The sequence below is a fragment of the Nannobrachium achirus genome (genome assembly GCF_963921795.1).
Source record: "Nannobrachium achirus genome assembly, chromosome: 6".
Taxonomy (NCBI): Eukaryota; Metazoa; Chordata; class Actinopteri; order Myctophiformes; family Myctophidae; genus Nannobrachium; species Nannobrachium achirus.
Genome location: NC_137815.1, coordinates 68,199,962 through 68,221,970, shown reverse-complemented (window position 1 = coordinate 68,221,970; position 22,009 = coordinate 68,199,962). Strand labels below are relative to the sequence as shown.

The following is a 22,009-nucleotide window of genomic DNA, read 5'->3' as shown; positions in this document are numbered from 1 at the left end:
AGATGGTAGAAGCAGAGCGTTATGCAGGCATACGCAATGCTGCAAACCATCTGGCGAAAGTCAGGTTAATGGAGATATGCTGTGAGAGCCCAAACATGCTTACTCAGTTATTCGTTATGTGAAAGTCCTATGATCTCTATGGCATCTGACATCATACCCTTGTATGCCCATACATGGAGATCCCTGTCTGTAGAACCAGCCACACAGATATGGGCTGTCTTGGACATCTGTCTTTGCCATTCTGTTAGTTTTCCATGGGCATTCACATATGAAGTTATGTTAGATATGGGCTTAATATTGATGACATTAGGGAACTCCATATATGGTCATATAAAAGGGAGTATGTTAGTGTTACATCACAGTGAAGCCAGAGAATGATGTCAGAGAAAAAAAACATATGTATACATACTGTATGTCTGTACCAACCCCCCCCACACACACACTACATCCCACAACCTTAATTAGAATCGCCCCGTGTGTTTGTGTGTTTGTGTGTTTGTGTGTTTGTGTGTGTTTCCATCTGTAACTCCACGTTCAGCAGTTGTTCAATTGTCTAAAAAACATAATACAAAAATCAATAACGCATGTACCTTGCCCAACATCAACTTTATCACCTTCAAATGTGTCTCTACTTCTCATAATCCCCAAATGTTTAAAATATTTCCCCAAATTTTGGCCTGTAGGCGGCTTTGTCCTGTGATGCGATTTACATCACAAATGGGCGTCAACAAGCGTCTGTCTGCTTCACACCAAGGGGCTGTAGGCTAGTATTCTATAAAATTGCATAGCAGATTTTCACGGATTTCATAGATGGATTCATAGACGTGTTTGACTGCAGTCTATGTTGGATTTGTGTTCATGTGGTTTTTTCAGACATTTAACCACTTAACCTTTACACCAAACCTGCCAAAAATAGCAGATTGTAGATCTGCTATTTTTGGCTAAAGTTCTCCTCAGATTAGGGATGCGAGAGTTCAAGTTGTTCATTTAAATAATATATCCTATCACACAAAGATTTTGGCAGCCCCCTGTAGTCACTCTGAGGACCCCCTAGGGGTCCCGGACCCCCTGTTGAAGACCCCTGCTCTAAGCACTTAAAGACAGTGGTTTTCAACCAGTGGTCCTTCAGGGAGTTCCAGGTGGTCCCCAGCTACATGATGGAGAGTTAATACCCTAATCTGGACCCTTATAGATCTTTAACTCTTTTTTTTTTTTTTTTAAAGATTTGTTTTTGGGCTTTTTATGCCTTTATTGATAGGACAGTAGACTGACAGGAAATGGGGAGAGAGATGGGGAATGACATGTGGCAAAGGTCGTCCGGATAAGGAATCGAACCGGCGACGCCAGCAGGCATCATAACCTGGTATGTGGTATGCGCCTTGACCACCAGGCCAGCGGGCGCCCCAGATTTTTAACTCTTGAGAGCGTAAAATTAAAACAAATACGAGTTACATTATTTGTTAAACATCTGCATTACATTTTTAAAAGAAGCCTTCACAATAGAACAGTGAAGTCATGACGTGACTCTCTCATCCCCCGGTTCCACAGAAGTAATTCTCTATGGAGAATAACATTGGGTAATTTTAAATCGTCTCATATACTGTAAGCATTGTGGTCCAAAAATAAACAAACGGTCTTTGCGATATTGTCGGCGAGGTGGCTCTGTATGGTTTATGATAGTTGATAGTAAAATATGTTATTGTTGTTTAACATGGTATAGATACCATTTTCAGTGTCAATGTCATGATGTTTTGAACAACTAACTAACGCAGGAGAATGACCACTGAGAGATGCCAATCAGGTCATTATGTACAGGACACAGGATAACAAAACGCCAAACATACTATCTGCCCTTACGACTGGTGCCTGTAACACGAAAACATCTGATATCCATTGCTCTACTGTACTTGTACAGTACAATTTGAACTCTGACTAAACTTCAACACAAAACGCATATTCCCTGGTGTGGACATTCATCATTTCTTGTGTGTGGAGTACTTTATTATGGTTGGGGAAAACCGTTTATCCATATGGAATATGATCCAAATTCCATCAAATGGCCCATTCGATTGCCGGATTAGCTCCGAGGAGATATTGGGGACTCAACTTTGTTGGACTCATTTTCTTCTCCGCTGCTAGAATCAGTTACGGATTTCTACTGAGTTGACGTTTATGGATTCGATACAGCTGGACAGTTTGTTTTGGAATCCCACTTCGTTCATCTCTGCTAGTAACAACCAGCCGAGGATATTATCAGACGTTTCCCCTGACTCCCACGGAGTAACACTGAAAGCGGAGAAATTACCATGGGACGTCTATTCCGCCAGCTGAGGTGGCAAGCAAACTAGCTTTTATTTCATCCTCCACCTACCCGACCAGCTGCAAAATGGGAAATGCACAGGGAGGCAGAAAACACCTGCCGAAATCTAAAAAACCTTTTTACAAACGGAACAACACCTTTGAGTTTGAAGCGTCTCTTCAAAGCTTGGAGAATGAACTGATAACAGCTTTAATGGCTAAGATAGACAATGAGGAAATGAAACAGGTTGTTTCTAGGTGCCCCACAATTGCACCATTTTTGCCCATATGGAGAAAGGAATTCGGATATGATGACTCTCTCCCACATGTTCTTTTTCCTCCTGCGCGCGGAGAAATTACCATGGGACTTGAGAAGTGTGTATAAAGCACACAGTGTAAGTTTTGATTTTATTCATGCCTTTTGGGACTGAAAATCACAGATGGGTCAAGTACTTAAAGATTTGTACCGGCTAAGTTAGAGAATTGCTACCTCTAGCCCAAGCTGCGTTTTGATTGTTTAATGTTTAATGTTTTTTTTAGTCTATTGTTTTGTCGCTTTTTGTTGCACGTTTGAGTAACAGAATAGGGACTGCGGTTTCCTGTTCTGAGGACATAGCAGACTGTTGGTCACAGATTCATGCTTGTCCATATTATTAGTTGGTGTTATTAAGCACGAGACTTCAGTTTAGCCAGGACAGAAGTTATTTCTGTCCTGAAGGAAATCTTTACAATATTTCGTTAAGTTGAGCCAGGACAGAAGTTATTTCTGTCCTGAAGGAAATCTTTACAAGATTTCGTTAAGTTGAGCCAGGACAGAAGTTATTTCTGTCCTGAAGGAAATATTTACAAGATTTCGTTAAGTTTAGCCAGGACAGAAGTTATTTCTGTCCTGAAGGAAATCTTTACAAGATTTCGTTAAGTTTAGCCAGGACAAAAGCAATTGTTCTGAAGGGAGATCTCTTGGCCAGTGCAATAACCCAGCCACTTAATCACATAACAAATCGCGTGGTTATTTTATTAATAATAGCTGTTTCCAGCTACTTAATCACATAAGAAATAGCGTGGTTATTTTAATTGGTAGATTTCCTTTATGTTCCAGAACAGAACGTTCTGACGGAAATCTTCATGCTTTACGCTTACACGTCTTCGTTTTCGTCTCAGTCTTATCTTATTTTATTTTTTTTTTTATTTCCGTCTCAGGTCACTCTGAGATGTTGAATACAGGAGCGTTTTATCTCAGCGCTCCCAAGAACATTTTTTTTTTTTTTTAAGAAACATGACCATTCAAGCTAAAAAAGCCCCCCTTCTCCGAGAAGCAGTGTTTTTATCGTGTAAAACCTGGACCCACACGGATGAGATGTTACAATCTAAACCCAGAACCTCTTTTTAACGCGGACCTCAAGTCATTCTGGAAGATCATCGGGGACTCCCAGTAATCAACACAACACATTCCGGAGCTGCGGAGAAATTGGACATTGCCACTGGATGCCACTCAAGATGAAATCGGATATTATTGCCACTGGATGCCACTCAAGATGAAATCGGATATTATTGCCACTGGATGCCCCTCAAGATGCTGAAGGGCTTGACAATGCCCCCCCAGCCGAACCTGGCTGGCACTGCCTTTCACAACGCGATGGGACGCTTGTAGATCTGCTACGCGACTTTCATGGATTACAATGTCCCGAAAAGAACAAACACTCTTTTGACCCTGGGGACGCCACGAGATAATGGTACTATATTTTGTTTACTTTTGACTAAGTACGACTTCTGAAAAAAAGAAATCAAGTTCTGACTGACAAACCCTTTTATTAGTGTTAAATGTATGATATATATTGTCTGTCTAATCCTCTCTAATCCCATTTTCCTCCCGTGGTTACATTTTGGTCTGTCTATTATGAAAGAAGGAAAAAAAAAACCTAACCAAGGTGAAGTGAGCGGAGCAACATGATTCATGTGTTCTGTGCTTATCTTGCTTATGCTGCTGGCTCGCTTGCGCTTCTGCTTGCCCGCGCTCGCTTGACCGATGCTTACATTTTGGTTTATGGTTTATTATTGTTTTATTTTGAAAAAAACTATGAGGGGATTGCTGGAATGGCTCGATAATCTGTTTTTATCTCATTTTCCTGATTTTATTTTGAGAGGCCACAAGTAGGTTCTCTGCATTTTTACTCTGTGTGTGACCTCGCTCTCTCTCGAAAAAGGGGTCTCACTTCCTTTTGTTTTGTTTTGTTCTACCCACTTGCCCGGTTTACCTCCCTGTCTGAATTATGTGTACATATGACCTTTGGATAACAATGCACTGGGGTTATATTTGAATCTGTCTTTGGTTTTTCTCCCTCTGCCTTAATTATTTTTTTCAATGACAGGTGACAGGGATTATTTTTACTTAATTTATTTCATTATTATGACAGGATGGAATCGACCTGGATAGACAGGTATAGTGGAAACTCCACTACACTCGCTAACCAACTTGACTGACTGACTGACTGACTGTTTTATTTCAATTTTATTTTTAACGGGTTTTCTTCTGTCCTTCTGTTTTGTCGTGAAAGACACTATTTCCTGTAACAACTGAACGCTGGCTGACTTGTTGAGATTGTTTTCATTCCTTTCAAAACACAACAAAAAACAACTGATAGTGTGCCTGTCTGCTGGAAGACAGGCCTTCAAGGTCAAATGGTCTGTGTGTTTGAGATTTGTTATGGTCTCTCCTTCTCTCCCCAGCCAACTCAACATTTTAACTCAGATCCTCAATTATTTCGTAATCCTGTTCTTTTAAACCACATCTTAGGGACATGTACCAAAAACGTTACTTTCACCAATATTTGCCAAAATCCATTTTTAACACATATCTGCAGTATGTGTTACAAGGGAAGAGAGGCTTATCAGTAATCATGTCCATAATCATTATTATCAATATTATTGTTATCTCTATTTTCAACCTTGCCCTGTCTTATTCGACCTTTAATTTATCTTTCTATCGTTTATTCTGAGTAATCCCTTATCCTCTTTACTTGAGTAAAGGTACTTCGATTACTCCCCCAGATATAGCTGGGCTCCATTTTAACCTTTTTTTTCAGTCAAATTCCACAATTATTACAACCCTACTGTGCTTATACGGGATTACACATTATGAAAAAAAAAAAAAAAAAGAATGACATTATGATTATGTTATGTATTTTATTTCTTTAAAGTCTCTCTCTGGGTTTCGGACACTTTCAGTAGAGAGGCTTTCAGCAGCTAACTATTGTTTTGGGAAAGCCTATCTATGTTATGGAACACTCCCCCCCCCCCCCCCCCCCCCCACAGGCCTGGAAGCTCACTAACTCTGACAGTGAGCAGAATCACTGTCCATCCACAAGGTTTACTGTACCTCTGTACCATCTGTTTCTCATTCAACCATATTTTAACAAATTAATTCTCCAAACATCAACAAAACAATTTTTGTCACACCCAATATTTTTGGCCGTGGCAAACGGGAGGGAATGTGTTTGGAGAATTAATATTTCTGTTTGGAGAATTAATATTTCTGTTTGGAGAATTAATATTTAGAATTAATATTTTTTCATTTTAATTTCTTTCTTTCATATTTTCATATTTTCTGAATTCATATTCCATTTTCTGATTTCATATTTACATATTTCATTTTGTTTTCATCTCATTTTATTTCAGCTTAACCATGTTTAAATCTGCCCCCCCCCTAACAGAACAAACTTATTACAATTCGACACAAATCGTGTCCTTTGGTGATGTATATCTAAAACAAATCAAACCTTTCTATACATAAATACACACAATGGTCTTAACTTCCAAGTAATTCTGATGTGTATTTTATTTTTCAGATTAATTGACTTATCTATGACAGACGGTCCATATCTCTTCCCATGATCTGTGACGAAGGATCATTTTTCGTGAGTACGAGGATTCAAGTCACATGAGTTCCTATATCATTTTTGTTAATATTTACAGTTGTCTTGTCCCAACATACAGCTCTCTTCTTTTGATAAGATCTCATAGCCTCGTCCTGGAAATGTTAAATACTGAAATGATGAGGACAGAGGTCCTACCTTACTAAAGTCCCCCCTGGCTGGACACCCTGGCGAAGGTCATAGGTCAAGCAAGGAATGGACCATGACGCTCCACCACACTAATCAAATTTTCAAAATTCTACATTCGTCAATCTCAGGTGATGACTTCACCAAATAAATCAAAACTTCTAAAGAAAAAAAATATCATTCTCTTCCATTAAATGCACTCTCTGGAGTGCACCTCCACCAAACCCAGGTGAGGCTATGAAGAAACTTTGGAAAGATTCTAAATTTAGTGATAAAGTTTGTCATGGTGCGACAGGACAATGTTTGTTATTGATGGATCAAAGGTTTCCTTTTCCTATCAATATATTTTAAGGAACGTGTGATTTTCTCCTCTCTCTCATAAAAATATTCTAACTCATGTTAACTAAACGTTACAGGCCCCAAATTATAAGAGAAAATATCCTTGGTTTAATCTCAGACTGCCCTTTGACGCACTCCCCCTAATGATTCCAAATTATACAGTCCTTTATCTTTCATTATCAAAATATTTTCACCTTTGGTTGTATTCTGATTTAAATACCTTTAAAAATACTTAAATACCTTTGGAAATATACAGTTCTTTTAACTCTCCTCTTTAAAACTTAAAGCTATCGAAATGTTTATGTTGACTTAAAATTTTCAATGATTGTTTTCCGTTTCAAATACTTTAAAAAAAGTTTAACCCATGTTTTCTTCCCTTGTTGTTTATGCTGCCTTGACATTTAACACTTCAAATGCTATCTCAGGAGGGAATTGATAGTAAAATATGTTATTGTTGTTTAACATGGTATAGATACCATTTTCAGTGTCAATGTCATGATGTTTTGAACAACTAACTAACGCAGGAGAATGACCACTGAGAGATGCCAATCAGGTCATTATGTACAGGACACAGGATAACAAAACGCCAAACATACTATCTGCCCTTACGACTGGTGCCTGTAACACGAAAACATCTGATATCCATTGCTCTACTGTACTTGTACAGTACAATTTGAACTCTGACTAAACTTCAACACAAAACGCATATTCCCTGGTGTGGACATTCATCATTTCTTGTGTGTGGAGTACTTTATTATGGTTGGGGAAAACCGTTTATCCATATGGAATATGATCCAAATTCCATCAATAGTCAGTCACTCATAAGTGATATAGCCTGTTTCTAGCGAAAATGTAACTAATTCGGCGACAGTAACATTAACGTTTTTTCACCATCAGCTGATTCTTCATATCCATATGAGTCAAACCGCTGAGATCATTTGTTAATTGGAACACAGTTCTTATATGACGCAATATGAAAAAGGTCTATCGGAATTCAGAATGGGGGAAGAAAACCGCGAACCAGGTAGGATGTGTAAATTACGTCACACTTCACTACTCTATTAGACAAAGTAGAAGAATTGGTATTTTGACCAATACAGCATGGAATTGTGGACCAGAGCTTATCCAACAATAACAAAAATATCATACGTATTGTCTGGTCTGAGAGACGAAATCTCATCAAACGGTGGTCCGTGGCTCAAACGCCGAATAAATAATGGACCTTGATATCGTCGTTGTCGGGTGGAAACCTTGTATGTCCAAAACCGTTTATTTTGTATTTATCATTTTTAGAATGATTTAAACAAGTGAAAACAGCCAATCTACAAGCACACAACGCCTCGCACCGCGAGGCGTTGTGTGCTTGTAGATCAGCTGTTTTCACTTCTTTTGTGCGATGGTCTTGTATGATGAAGCAGTGCTTTACTTTGCGAAACAAATGTACACATTTGAAACTTGGAGATACGAGGTTTCTGCGCGACAGTGACGATATGAAAAGGGTTGCAAACCACTTTGCACTAAGCTATACGGCCGCCCCCATGTCCACCATGCCGGTTATGAACGGGATGAGGGGCAAATGAGGACACCGGGCCATCTTTAGAACACGACCGCACTGGAGAACGTTGCAGCCTAGAACACATAGTGAGACCAACAGTTGTTTCATGTTGCACACATACAGTAGAAGGTCACTTTGTGGGTTGAACGGGATGGTTCTCATATCAGTGCACATGCCTGAAGAGAGCACATGCACCCCAAACAACAGTTGGTCATTTAATTTAATTATGCCAGAGGGCAGGGATGGGCTGATGGCCTGATTTCGGACTCAGCTGACGCTTGAGTTGGACATTGTTCCCTGTTGTATTTACCTACTGTATATCGTCGTTGTCGGGTGAAAACCTTGTATGTCCAAAACCGTTCGTTTTTGCATTTATCATTTTAAAAATGATTTAAACGAATCAAACCAGCCGATCTACAAGCACACAACGCCTCGCGGTGCGAGGCGTTATGAGCTTGTAGATCTGCTGTTTTCACTACTTTTGTGCGACGGCCTTGTATGATGAAGCAGGGCTTTGCTTTGTGAAAAAACGTACAAATTTGAAACTTGGAGATACGAGGTTTCTGCCCGACAGTGACGTTTTTTTTAGTCTCTGTTTATTTTTATTTTATTTTCTCCTGACCATATCTGCTGCATAGTACTGTGTTCTATCCGTCTGTCATTCAATGTTATATATACTTCAATGGTTTCCTGTGTAAATAAGCCAAGTGCTTTATAGGATCTCCTTTTAGTTGACCTTGTACCAGTGAACTGTACCGTCATGAAACTGTACTTTTTTCTATGCAAACTTCTAATAAAGTCTTCAATCAATCAATCAAACCCTGTCTGAACGCTTTACAGGGGAGGGACTTTGACTTGACCCCTAAACCAATCACTAGAGTTCAGCCCGATCCGCCTACTTGTGGCTTCATCTGTGCGCACAACACAATGGCAACACACACCGCGTGTGTGTCTGCGTGCGAGCGATCGCGCACTTGTGCGGCCGAGCATGGCGTGTGTGTGCCTGTGCGAGTGACTACTTCCACACAGAACTGCGATCAGAAACATGTAATCAACAGCTTGGTGAAATCAGCATGTGTGTGTGTGTGTGTGTATGTGTGTGTGCCACTGCTGCCTGGTGTGTGTGTGTGGTCTTCCTGAAATGTAATCGTTTCAACTGCTGCACGGATTGGATATTCTTCAGACCCACCCCCACCCCCTGCGCTCATTGGAGGAGCCGCAATTTCGGATCGGTAAACTGCAGATTCATTACACAACACCAGACTCTGAGAGTGGCACCATACTCGGACCAATGGACCTGCGGAGCAATGAGTTCTTCCCTCAAAATGCACCCACATTGAGAACGCAAGTCTTAAACCATGACCACATGAACACTATTATAATTTGTTGACTGGCGTGGGGTTTATACTTTCTTCCCTCTACACCAAATCTCTTCACCAATCTCTATCTGGTCGTGGTATAACAAGTTTGAGGACTCCTGCTCTACTATGACAGCTCACAATGTGACACAACAACGCAACGCATTTTGAGCTTGTAGATTAGCTATTTTAGTCGAATGTTGGGTTATTTCGGCGGATTACCGTTGCCTATTATGTCATGCTCAGAATAGGGATGCTATAGGATTCATGCGGTTTACCCTTCCTTGAACTGCCACACACACACACACACACACACACACACACACACACACACACACACGCACACACACACACACACACACACACACACACACACACACACACAAACACGAAAGCACACACTGAGTCGCACGCACGCATGCACACACACAGCGCGTACAAGAACTGGTCTACCAGCAGTATAATGTAAGGCTTGTAGTCAACAGTTTGTGTGAGAGACAACACATGTGGATGGTGACTGCCAAGGTTGTTACAGGCTGGAGGTGTGAGGAGTAGCGGTTGATTGGGAGAGGGTGCCTCTCATAAATAAACACACTCAACTTCTCATTAACATCTAGCTTCTGCACTTCACACATTCACATATGGGGAGGAGTGTGTGTGTGTGTGTGTAGGTGCAGGAATGGAAAGAGGACAAGATAAGATAAGATAAAGGTGGTGCCATAGTTTTGTACTTAGTTTTGTACTTTTATGTATCGTCGTTGTCGGGTGGAAACCTTGTATGTCTAAAACCGTTTGTTTTGTATTTGTCATTTTAAAAATTATAAACTAGTGAAAACAGCCGATCTACAAGCACACACCGCCTCGTTGTGTGCTTGTAGATCGGCTGTTTTCACTACTTTTGTGCGACGGCCTTGTATGATGAAGCAGGGCTTTACTTTGTGAAAGAACGCACAAATTTGAAACTTGGAGATACAAGGTTTCTGCCCGACAGTGACGATATGTCTATGGAGTTAACATTACTCTATATAATAAACCCCCAGGTGTGTGGTTCTAATATGCAAATACGTCTTCCCTGTGTAGAAAGCTGAAAGCCTCTGAGTCAAAAGGTCCAGTTGAAATACACTGATACAATGACATCATAAAATCATCCCCTCTCTGTGATCTCCAGCCTTTGTGAATTCGCTTGTCAAGTGGAATCAGGCCCGGATTTATATGACATGAGGCCCCTGGGCAAGGGGAAATAAAGAGGCCCTCGTGCGCGCGCAAAAATTCCACCTCCGGTCCACCTGACCACACCGTGACCTCGCCTCCGGACCGGGCCGTGCATAATCTGACTGTGTATCCTCATTGGCTCATTGGAAGGGTCTAAAGCAGATACAGAAGTGGGGTGTGTGTGCATGTGTGTAGCCTATGTGTTTGGAAAGTACCGGATACATAGAGTGGGCGAGCTTTAGACTGCACTAACCTTTCAGAGCAGCAACATGCAGTGCGGCCAGCAGAGCAGAAGCTCTCAATGTTATTACCATAATAAAACAAAATTGAAAGTTGAAAGTTTGTTTATTTGACAGGGACAGTACTCATTAATGGACATGTCAGTTTTCACTTCAATGTAAATGAGCCAGAGTTAGCCACAGGCTAATTTTCATCTGTAGTCCCTGGACCTTAGTGGTGATCAACCCCCCAATCCAACCCTTGATGCTGACATGTACAGTAACTAAACACAAATATCACTTTATTTGGATTGCAATACTTTAAAATATCATCATTATTCTTTTTTTTTAATAATATTTGGATGTGAGATGTAGTGGAGTTGAAGTAAAAGTATTGGCAATTGGAAGTAAAGTACAAATGCCACAACATTGCACTTTACTTGTACTGTACTTAAGTAAATGTACTTAGTTACTTTACACCACTGTACGCCGACCTGACTCTGCTTTTTAGGGTTCGACTTGAATGAGTTTCTGTTGCCTTACCAGCATTAGCCTGGTTAATAAACCAGACTGCACAACACCACCCCATGTTGGTAGTGGTGGTGTTGTGTAGTCTGGCCCTTCACATTAAATAAGCTTTTTCCACCAGCCCTCAGAAAGGGCAAGCCAATCAGGGCTGTAGGCTTGGGGCACGTGGTGGGTGGTGGCCTGGTTCAAAACCATTCAGCCAATCAGGCGAGTCTGTGTGTATTCAAACACATCCCCCCCTCCACTCTTATTACAGACATCAAACAGATTGTAGTCTTTGATACTTTCAGTGACTAACAAGCTATTGACACTTGTATGGCTCAATCAATTACAGCAGCTCACAAGCCCTTTGAAGTTCAGAGGGAGCAATTAAGAGCAAGTCAACTTAATTTTTTTAAAACCACCCCTTGGAAATGAAAATTCTGCTCCCGAGTCCAGACTAATATCCGACACGCAGTGAGGAATTAGTATGAGCAACGCCAGGCTATACCAGCATTACCTCAGCGTTGCCACGTGGGAAGGACAACTATCAACACGGCAACGCATTCCTTCTTAGTACACCTCCTTATAATAAAGAATTACTGACGCTTGAAGGCAAAATTACAGGCGCAGCCGCACGGAAAATTGAAGAGGACAGCCCTATGTCTCTTTTCTCCCTTATCCTGGAAAGAATTCGCTGTTTGAGATTCTCAATGTCACACGGAATGACAGGAGGATAGCTGGGGGGGGGGGGGGGAATGCTGTCACTCACTGACCAGAGAGAGAGAGAGAGAGAGAGAGAGAGAGAGAGAGAGAGAGAGAGAGAGAGAGAGAGAGAGAGAGAGAGAGAGAAAACTTAGTAAACTTAGACAATAAAAGAAAGAAGGGGAATGGTATGCGTGCTGTGAGGCCCATTCTGCCGTTGCTTTGTGTGGGTGGTCTGAAAAGCGCTAGTTTATTATAGGCTACATGTCGTTGCCTCCAGCAGGGGTAAAGGAAAACAGTGACAAGCTCGCTATTTCCAAGAAGATAAGCTATCTTTCTAATAAATGGAAGTTGTCTACCTGTACCAAGGACTTCTTTATTGTCTGCGTGTATGAGTTCATTAACCATAGTTTTTCCACTCTGCTCATGTAAGCAGAAAACATAACATTTACCACAAAAAGCCATCTGTCTCTGTAAGCTAGGGGTGTGAAAGAATATTCTTTATTCGAATATTCGTTCGAATGTAACATATAAACGAATGTTCGATTGTAAAAAATTAAGCTTCGAATAAAAAAAAAAAAAAAAAAAAATCTAAGTTCTCGCGAGACTCCCCCGGTTCTTACTTACATAGCACCAGAGCAGTTATCGCGAGATCGCGGTTTTCTGCTACAGAGTCATGTGACTGTGTGTCTGTGAACACTAAGGAAGCAACAGGTACAGACATGTCCTGCACGCTGAACTAGAGAAAGCCGCATCTCCGTGTTTATGTAGCCAAACGAAGCGACCAATGCATTAATGATGGCAGAGGCAGACAGTGACACACAAGAGGGGGAAGAAGAGCGAGTGATTTTCACTCCGGGCAATTTAAGAAGCCCTGTATGGAAGTACTTTGGGTTTTGGAGTGTAAACGGGGTGGTTTCGGAGAAAAAAAGAACTGTGTGCAAACTATGCAAGATAGAGCTCGCCTACCATACAACAACAACCAACCTGAAAAACCATCTGGATGTAGCGCATCCGAGAGAGGCTGATTTGTTGTCGGGAACTCCACCAAAACAGCCACGTTTAGATGGATTCTTCCCCCCGCCTGCGACCGCTGGAATGTCCGCATCAAGACAAGAGGCTTGCACTAAAAAACTTGCCATGTTTATATCCAAGGACATGAGGCCAGTCAATTTGGTCGAAGGGGAGGGTTTCGTGGAGTTTTGTCAGGAGATGGAACCTCGGTACAGTGTACCTTGCCGTGCAACAGTTACCAACAGAATTGGCAGGCTGTATAACACCACCGCGGAGACGATAAGGGCCGAGGTTAAAGACAGACCTGTGTCTCTTACAAGTGACGGATGGCAATCGCTTGCAACAATAGCCTTTCTAACTTTAACGGCCCATTGGGTGTCAGAGGGGTGGGAAATGAAAGACGTCGTTCTGAAAACAGCCCAGCTGAGGGAACGCCACACAGCAGAAAACATTGCAGAATGTATTGGAGCCATATTGGCGGAATTTGGCATAAAGCGTGAATCTGTGATTTCCATTACAACCGACAATGCTACAAACTACACCAATGCAGTGGAAAAACATCTCGACGTTGTAAGCATAACTTGTGTGGCACACACCATCAACTTGGCAGTGCAGAAAGGGCTTGCGGTCAGAGCCATTGAAACCCCAGTGGCCAGGCTGAAAATAGCAGCGGCTCATTTCAACAGGTCTGCGTCCGACAGGGAACTCCTCGAGAATAAACAAGCTTTGTTGGGTTTGAAGAAAGAGCAGTTGATCAACGACTGTCCAACGCGTTGGAACAGTACATACGACATGATCAAAAGGGCCTGTGAGCAGCAAGCGGCGGTGTCAGCTGTCATCTTTGATAAGAAACTGTCTCAGATGGAGCTAAGCACAAGTGAATGGACCCTCATTGAAAAGGTGAGCAGCTTAGTGTATTCTGAAATCTTTTTAAAATTGGTACTTTCTTTCTGTTAATGTTAACGGCTGTTAAAATGCAAGCAAGCCTGCTTATTTTATTAACGCATGATAATGCTATTTATTTAACAGGTGCAAGATGGCCTTAAACAATTCAAAGTGGCAACACAAGCATTGTCTACGGACGTGTATCCCACTGCGTCGGCTGTACTGCCTTTAAAACACGTCCTATTAGCTTCTGTGAAACGGACGCCGGATGAACCAGACCCTGCCGGGGTGAAAGAAATGAAATCAAAGATCGCCGCCGACCTGGAGAAGCGGTATACCCAGGAGGAAAGCCGTGGATTTAAGCTGCTGAGCAAAGCAAGCTACCTGGATCCACGCTTTCGCACCCTCGTTCACTTGAACGCTGGACAAAAACGGGAGGTAGGCCGATAATATCTACTTTCTTTATTCTCATTTTTTTTAATCAAATTGTATGTCCTAGCTGTCTCCTCCTCGTCTCCTTTTACCATTGTAACTAATTTCTCCCGTCTTGTCTTGTCTTGTCTTGTCTTGTCTTGTCTATAGGTAAAGGCGGCTGTACTGGAGGAGATGAGACAGAACCTAGCCCTGGAAGAAGCCAGTGAACCCGAGCCCGAACCACAGCCCCGTGATCAACAATCAACTCGAAAAACGGCTCTATCTGCAATGGGTGATCTCTTTGGGGACACTTACTGCGTAGCTGTGCCAGCCCAGGACGACCCTCGAGTGCAGCTTCAAAACGAGTTGATGATGTATGAGCAAGAGCCCACTTTAGCTCCTGATTCATCTCCTCTGGCTTGGTGGGGAAAAAAATGTGGGAAATATCCTAACCTCGCCAAGATGGCTAAGATATATCTCGCCGTCCCTGGATCGTCAGTGCGTTCGGAACGCGTCTTTTCCGACGCTGGAAATATAGTCAATAAAAAGAGAGCGTCGCTGTGTTCTGAAAATGTGGACCACCTCGTGTTTCTAGCAAACAATCTGCCAAAAAGTCAAAAAGCCAAAAAAAAGTGATTATGGTCTGTCACAGTGAGTGAGCGGATTAAAAGGCCTTGACTTTCAATGGGAAATTATGCTTTACCAGTCCAGTTCTACTAACGTTTTTGCACTGTAAGTATTACAGCTTTGAGCCTACTTATTTTACGTTTATAGCACTTTATTTTAAGTTGTTGTACTAACGTTTTTGTACTGTAAGTATTACAGCCTTGAGCCTACTTATTTTACGTTTATAGCACTTTATTTTAAGTTGTTAATCTGGGTTAAAACTACCTCCTAGTACGACTCCTGAAAACTACAGTTCTCGGACACCCGCTTCGAACGTTATCAGAACATAGAATGTCCATTATCAGCCTTTATTAACTGCATAGAATGCGTCCATTATGGCCATATTGCCCATACTGAGGAACTCATTATGTTGTTATCAGACATAGTCTCGGTTGATTTTGTTCACGTCCCATGGAAAATGCCCATACTCTCGTTCAGGCACTATGTTTTAATCAGACATTCTGTCTGTTGATAATGTAATGTTCTATCACATCACATCGGCCGATATGTCAGTCACGTGACTGCTGTTTTTTTGGCGCACGAACGAGACGAGACCAAATGACTATCGTAATTAAACATAATATATAAAAAGTGTTTTGTCTCAGATCCAATTTAAAAATGTAACTTCTGTTAAATGTTGGTCACAGTTAAGACAAATGTGAAAGGATGACTTGGCAAAAAGCATTTATTTATCCAAATGGATTACCCAGCATGCACCGCGCATATGCTGGCCAGGCTGGCTTGATATTGTATTAATGTCCTACAGTTGTGTTTTATGAAACCCTCATCTCTTGACTCTGTAAAAAATAAGGCGATTTTATGCTTTCCAAGGATGTGCAATGCAAGGACCAACGTTATATTTTGAGTGAATAAAGTAAGCAAAACGATAATATGTTATTTCCTATTTTGAGGACTGACGTCACAGGGCCAGCGTCACGCAGTGGGAGAGTATTTTTTGCAGGTCTTTCAGTCCGAGCGTATAAAAAAAGCAACTGGGTTAAGGTGGAGAGAGCCAATCACAATCTTCCACGGCCTTAAGCCAGTTGCATTTGTCCTACAGTTGACTGAATGACCTGCTATTTCGTCTTCCGCTCTCTGTGTGTGGACTGTTGGAGGATTGTTTACATCAGGAACAAGAAGCGTGGTGGATTTATGAACGATTCCTGGGTATAAGTCCATTCAGGTAAGATACAATGACGGGGGTTTATGTTGTTACATGTCAGGATGTGTAGTCTGTAATCTGTATGCTTATCTTTGCGACTCACTTAAAGGGACATTCCACTCTCAACAGGGAAACAGCGTGTGAGCTTCTCTCCACATAAACACACTTGTAACTTCAAACTCCATTTTAACCATGATAGATTCATTAAAAACACCCATTATTATTTTTCTGTTGACTCATATTACCCTCCTATGTGAGCAGGCCGTTTTTTTTTCCTCATTTATTTTTAATAATTATTTGGGAAAATAGAAAAAAAAAAAGGAAACAATAATTATTAAACATCTCCCCCAGCCAGGGAGCTGAGAGAGATGAAGCAGGGACCCCTTAACTGAGAGAGATGAAGCAGGGACCCCTTAGCTGAGAGAGAGATGAAGCAGGGACCCCCTAGCTGAGAGAGAGATGAAGCAGGGACCCCTTAACTGAGAGAGATGAAGCAGGGACCCCTTAGCTGAGAGAGAGATGAAGCAGGGACCCCCTAGCTGAAAGACAGATGAAGCAGGGACCCCTTAACTGAGAGAGATGAATCAGGGACCCCTTAGCTGAGAGAGATGAAGCAGGGACCCCTTAGCTGAGAGAGTGAGATGAAGCAGGGACCCCTTAGCTGAGAGAGAGATGAAGCAGGGACCCCTTAGCTGAGAGAGAGATGAAGCAGGGACCCCTTAGTTGACAGAGAGGGACCCTTAGCTGAGAGATTAAGCAGCTTTGTCTCTCTCTCTCTCTCAGCTAAGGGGTCCCCCTATTAAAGCTAAGGGGTCCCTGCTTAGCTGAGAGAGGGATGAAGCAAGCAGGGACCCCCTTAGCATGCCTTGAATGCTTTGTTGTCAGTATTAAAGTGATAGGTAAAGCCGCTGTTCTTTACTTCAACAGGGGGTCCGGGGGTCCCCAGAGTTACTACAGGGGGGTCTTCCAAATCTTTGAGTGATAGAAACTTTTGTTTATTAACCACTTGAACCCTAGCGTCCATATTCTGAGAAATCTAGCCAAAAATAGCAGATCTCCTATTTTAGGCAGAGAGCTTTGGTGAATAGGGGAAAAGAGCAGACTAAGTACAGAGTGAAAGGTCAAGTTTATTAATATTGACAGTTCAAGTGGTTAAATATCTGAAAACACAAATTGACATGAAAATACACTGATGATTGTGCTGTCAAACAATGAAACTATATGGAATCTAATCAATCTATGAACAGGTTGTGGGGGTCCCTGCTTCAATCTCTCTCAACTAATGGGTCCTTGGCCTGAAAACGTTGTTTAATCTGTCAATTATTTAAGCAATTAATCAGATTGTGGCATTTGTTTAGCTATTACCTTATACATTCTGATTAAAGAATAGCTACACATTTGTCAGGCTAAATGGTAACCGTGTTCTTTTCAAATAGGTAATTTAAAAATAAATATTCAAGGCATATTTTTAGCAGGGTTCCCACGGTCATGAAATTACTGGAAATATTTTGAAACAGTCCTGGAAGGTCCAGGAGAAATAGCTATGCATTCTTTGAATATTAGAGGCAGAAATTGTGAAAATAGCCGATCTTCATGCTCACAACGTTGCGAGGCGTTGTGAGCATGTAGATCTGCTATTTTCACAATAGAACAGTGTTATACAACATTTCTCAACTCTTTAGTGCTCGTCAGGGTGCCGGGTCCCCAGTAAAAACATGATTATTTCGGGGTCACGGCCTGAAAAGGTTGAGAACCACTGGCATACACTACCTGTCTTTGGGCATTGTGCATAGGAGTAATATAGTTATATAGTCCTGTATATTGGGTTAAATATTCTGGAAAAGTTTTGGAAATTAATTGGAAAACATTTGTGGGAACCCTGAGTAATGTGTGTGTGTGTGTGTGTGTGTGTGTGTGTGTGTGTGTGTGTGTGTGTGTGTGTGTGTGTGTGTGTGTGTGTGTGTGTGTGTGTGTGTGTGTGTGTGTGTGTGTGTGTGTGTGTGTGTGTGTGTATTACTACCAGCGGGGCATCCTGGCCTACCAGTTCAAAGAAAGGCCCAAGAACATTCGCTTCATCGACGAGGAAGATGCAGGCTGCCACGGTGCCCCAGCCCCACAGACCAGCTACGTCACCATCATCCCAGCCAACCCCATAAGCACCAGGTAGGCCTGTCACAATTATTACCAGGGTTCCCACGGTCATGAAATTCCTGGAAATATTTTGAGATTAGAATCATATTTTTCCAGTACTGGAAAAGTTTTGGAATTGATCAAGGCTCCTGGAAGGCCCTGGAAAAAATAGCTATGCATTGTCTTTGGTTATTGATTTGGTTAATACCTCTGAAATGGCAAATTAAACATGGGCCAAATTGTCAAATATTAGAGCCAGAAATTGTGAAAATAGCCGATCTACATGCTCACAACGTCTCGCAGCGCAGTTTTGGAAATTAATTGATAAAAAGCTGTGGGAACCCTGTTTTAGTTCTTTAGCACGGTATTAATAGAAATTCCAGCGATTATGTGCCGATTTGATTACGATTACTAAACTAGTAAGACGCCTCAGGGCGACAATTCTTGGCCATCTGGCCAGTGATGTATATCGGACCAGTTACCCATATACTATATGGAGATCCATGTACTGTACGTCCCTTTTATGCCCATACATGGAGATCCCTGTCTGAACCAGCCGCACATAATATGGGCTGTCTTCCTCCACATATGGGCAATTCCATTATGCAGTTCTGTTAGATATGGGCTTAATCAGGAATCTCCATATATGGGCATAAAAGATTCTGGGGAATACCCATATATGGACTTTTACATAGGTGATGTCACCGGATGTATCAAGGGAACCAACCCATATGTAAAAATGTGTACACACACACGTCTACACGGAGATAAGCTGTGACATTTCTCATGGCAACCTTAAGTCGCAATTAGTTGGGGCACTCCAAATTTACACAAACTCTGTTTTTCTCCACAGATGAAGCCCAAACATGCCAGGAAGGTCAACGTTGCGGCTGACTGGATTGCCACAGTGACCTCCGAGAGAGCAGCATGGATCTGTCTACAGCAGGATCAGCATGTGCGACCACTGGAGCACTTTTGGACTGAACTCTTTACATTTGGATTTGGTGGACAGATTTGTGGAGTATTTATCTGCAACTGCCTGAGGACAATGAAACAAAATGGACTTCCAGGAACTGCTCACCAGCTTCTACCGGAATGGAGAGCACCTCCCACGGTCACCAGCCCATTCGCCTATAACTTATTCGCCTTAACAGATTTGGTCCTTTCGCCTGGCCAGGCATTTTGCCTGGCTGCCACGCTGTGGGCAGACAGACAGACAGGTAGACAGACAGACAGACAGACAGACAGACAGACAGACAGAATTTGGCACAGAGCAGAGGAGCGCGAACCAGACACAGAACGTTTGTGCTTGCACCCACCCATCTTACAAACCTTCTTCACCATAATAAAGCAGCAGTAGTAGGCTATCTTCCAAATCAAATTGTATGATGTATATATCAGGAGGACATCATGTCATGACTCATGACCTTGCGCAGCAGTGCACGTATCAATTAATTAATTATTTAGACACTGATTCCAAAGCTCTAATCTGTATGTCTGCTCAATTCTGCTGTAAACATAATGTTGGCCTTCGTTCCATTTTGGGGGCTGGGCGGCCAACAAAGTAAATCGTCACTGTCGGGCAGAAACCTTGTATCTCCAAGTTTCAAATGTGTACATTTTTTCGCAAAGCCCTGCTTCATCAAACAAGGCTGTCGCACAAAAGTAGTGAAAACAGCCGATCTACAAGCACACAACGCCTCTTTAATTACTTTATTAAATGATAAATACAAAACAAACGGTTTTCTACCCGACAACGACAAATTATAACTCAAGTAATTGGCCCACTGGCTTGTCACTTGTCATGATCTGAAATGGCAAATCTTTGAGTAGCAGCAGCGCTATGGAGAGAGATCGCTCTCTATAGCGCGCAATTAGGGCCTCTCCAACTATTTTTCCCGGGCTGAATCAGGGGCCCAGCACGTCCCTGGTTCTCAACCTGTGGGTCAGTACTCTGTTAACTGTTACTCTTGTTGCATCGAGGGCAGACGATTTGAAAATGGTGCATTATCTTGTGGAAGAATACATGGAAAATATATATATAAGCTGTATCACAATACACAATCTTATCACGATTCTTTCTCATGTTGGTTTTTATGTTTATCTTTCAAGTTACTTAACAGTCAACCTCCTACAAGATAACAAAAAATAAAAGGGAAAAAGGATGAGGTTTGACAACTACTGATTTAGACGAAATTGCTAATTCTCTGTATTAACAATTCAACATGCATTGTATCACAATATATACTGTATATAATATATCTGAAGAGGCGTATCAACGATATGTATCACCAAATGCCAATTGTCTTTGTAAGCTTCAGGTGGTTGTTATGGTAACGCCTGCTGTCAATCAAATTGTTGCCTTCATCTGTCAATCACTGTTGGTTTTCGACCGTGTTATGCTGTGCTGGTGCTTTTGTTTTAAGATCTTTTGCATGTTACTGTTTTTGTATCAATAAATGATTTTTCATATCCAACTTAATATCTACTCTCTGGACTTACTAACCACACACTACATGCGTGTATGTTTTATGCTTGTTGCCCGCAGTAGGTTTTATTGGTAAGCCGTGAGTCAGATGATAAACCTTTGTGCTGTATACAGTATGTCTGCTTTACAGTAACAATTAGTGTGCTATTACATAGTAATAATGCAGTGATACAACTAAGCAGTTAAAATTAGCCAAAAATAGCAGATCTACAAGCTCACAATGCCTCGCGCTGCAAGGCCGTGTGAGTTTGTAGATCGGCTATATTCGGCAAAGAGTTTCGTGTCGTGGAGAAAAAGAGCAGACCAAGTACAGAGTGAAAGGTCAAGTTTATTAAGTATTGACGGTTCAAGTGGTTACAGTAAATACTCTGATGATTTTGCTGTCAAATAATGGAACTATGGAATCACTGAAAAGGTTATAGGGGTCCCTGCTTCATTTCTCTCTCAACTAAAGGGTCCTTGGCCTGAACACATTGAAGACCTCTGCTGTAGAGCTCTGTAGACCCTGATATTAGATAGGTGATAGTGGAGGGTTTAGCACACAACACTGTAGAGCTCTGTAGACCCTGATGTTAGATAGGAGGGTGTGGAGTCTATGGTTATCATTCACTATAGGTTATCATTCACCATCGTCGGCAGGTTAATATTCACCAGTGTCAGCAGTTAATCATTCACCAGCGTCGGCAGGTTAGCATTCACCAGCCTCGGACTAATGGGACATCGGACTAATAACATTAAAAAACGCTGCACGCCCCATCTACTGTATCTGTTAATAGACTGAATGTCCTTTTGGACATTAGGATGTCCTAACCCTAACCCTAACCCTAACCCTGTCCGCCGTCTGTCTGCACTGATACTAAACAGTGTCACCACCCACCACCATGGTAATAGCCGCATACTGAAACAATGCACAAATTATATTTGTCATGACTGACATCACTGATACTAAACAGTGCCCAAAATGACTGACATCACGGAGTTGTCACAGACTGGCATGGGC

General features: G+C 41.8%; 1 long non-coding RNA gene across 1 annotated transcript; it reads left to right on the top strand.

The window, feature by feature from the left end:
• Window positions 1–14,457: 14,457 nt before the first annotated feature.
• LOC308287463 lies at window positions 14,458–20,991 on the top strand. The gene is made up of 4 exons (XR_013962136.1): window positions 14,458–14,587; window positions 14,732–16,412; window positions 18,415–18,554; window positions 19,375–20,991. It is a non-coding gene; the product is annotated as an uncharacterized lncRNA (long non-coding RNA).
• The last annotated feature ends 1,018 nt before the right edge of the window (window positions 20,992–22,009 follow it).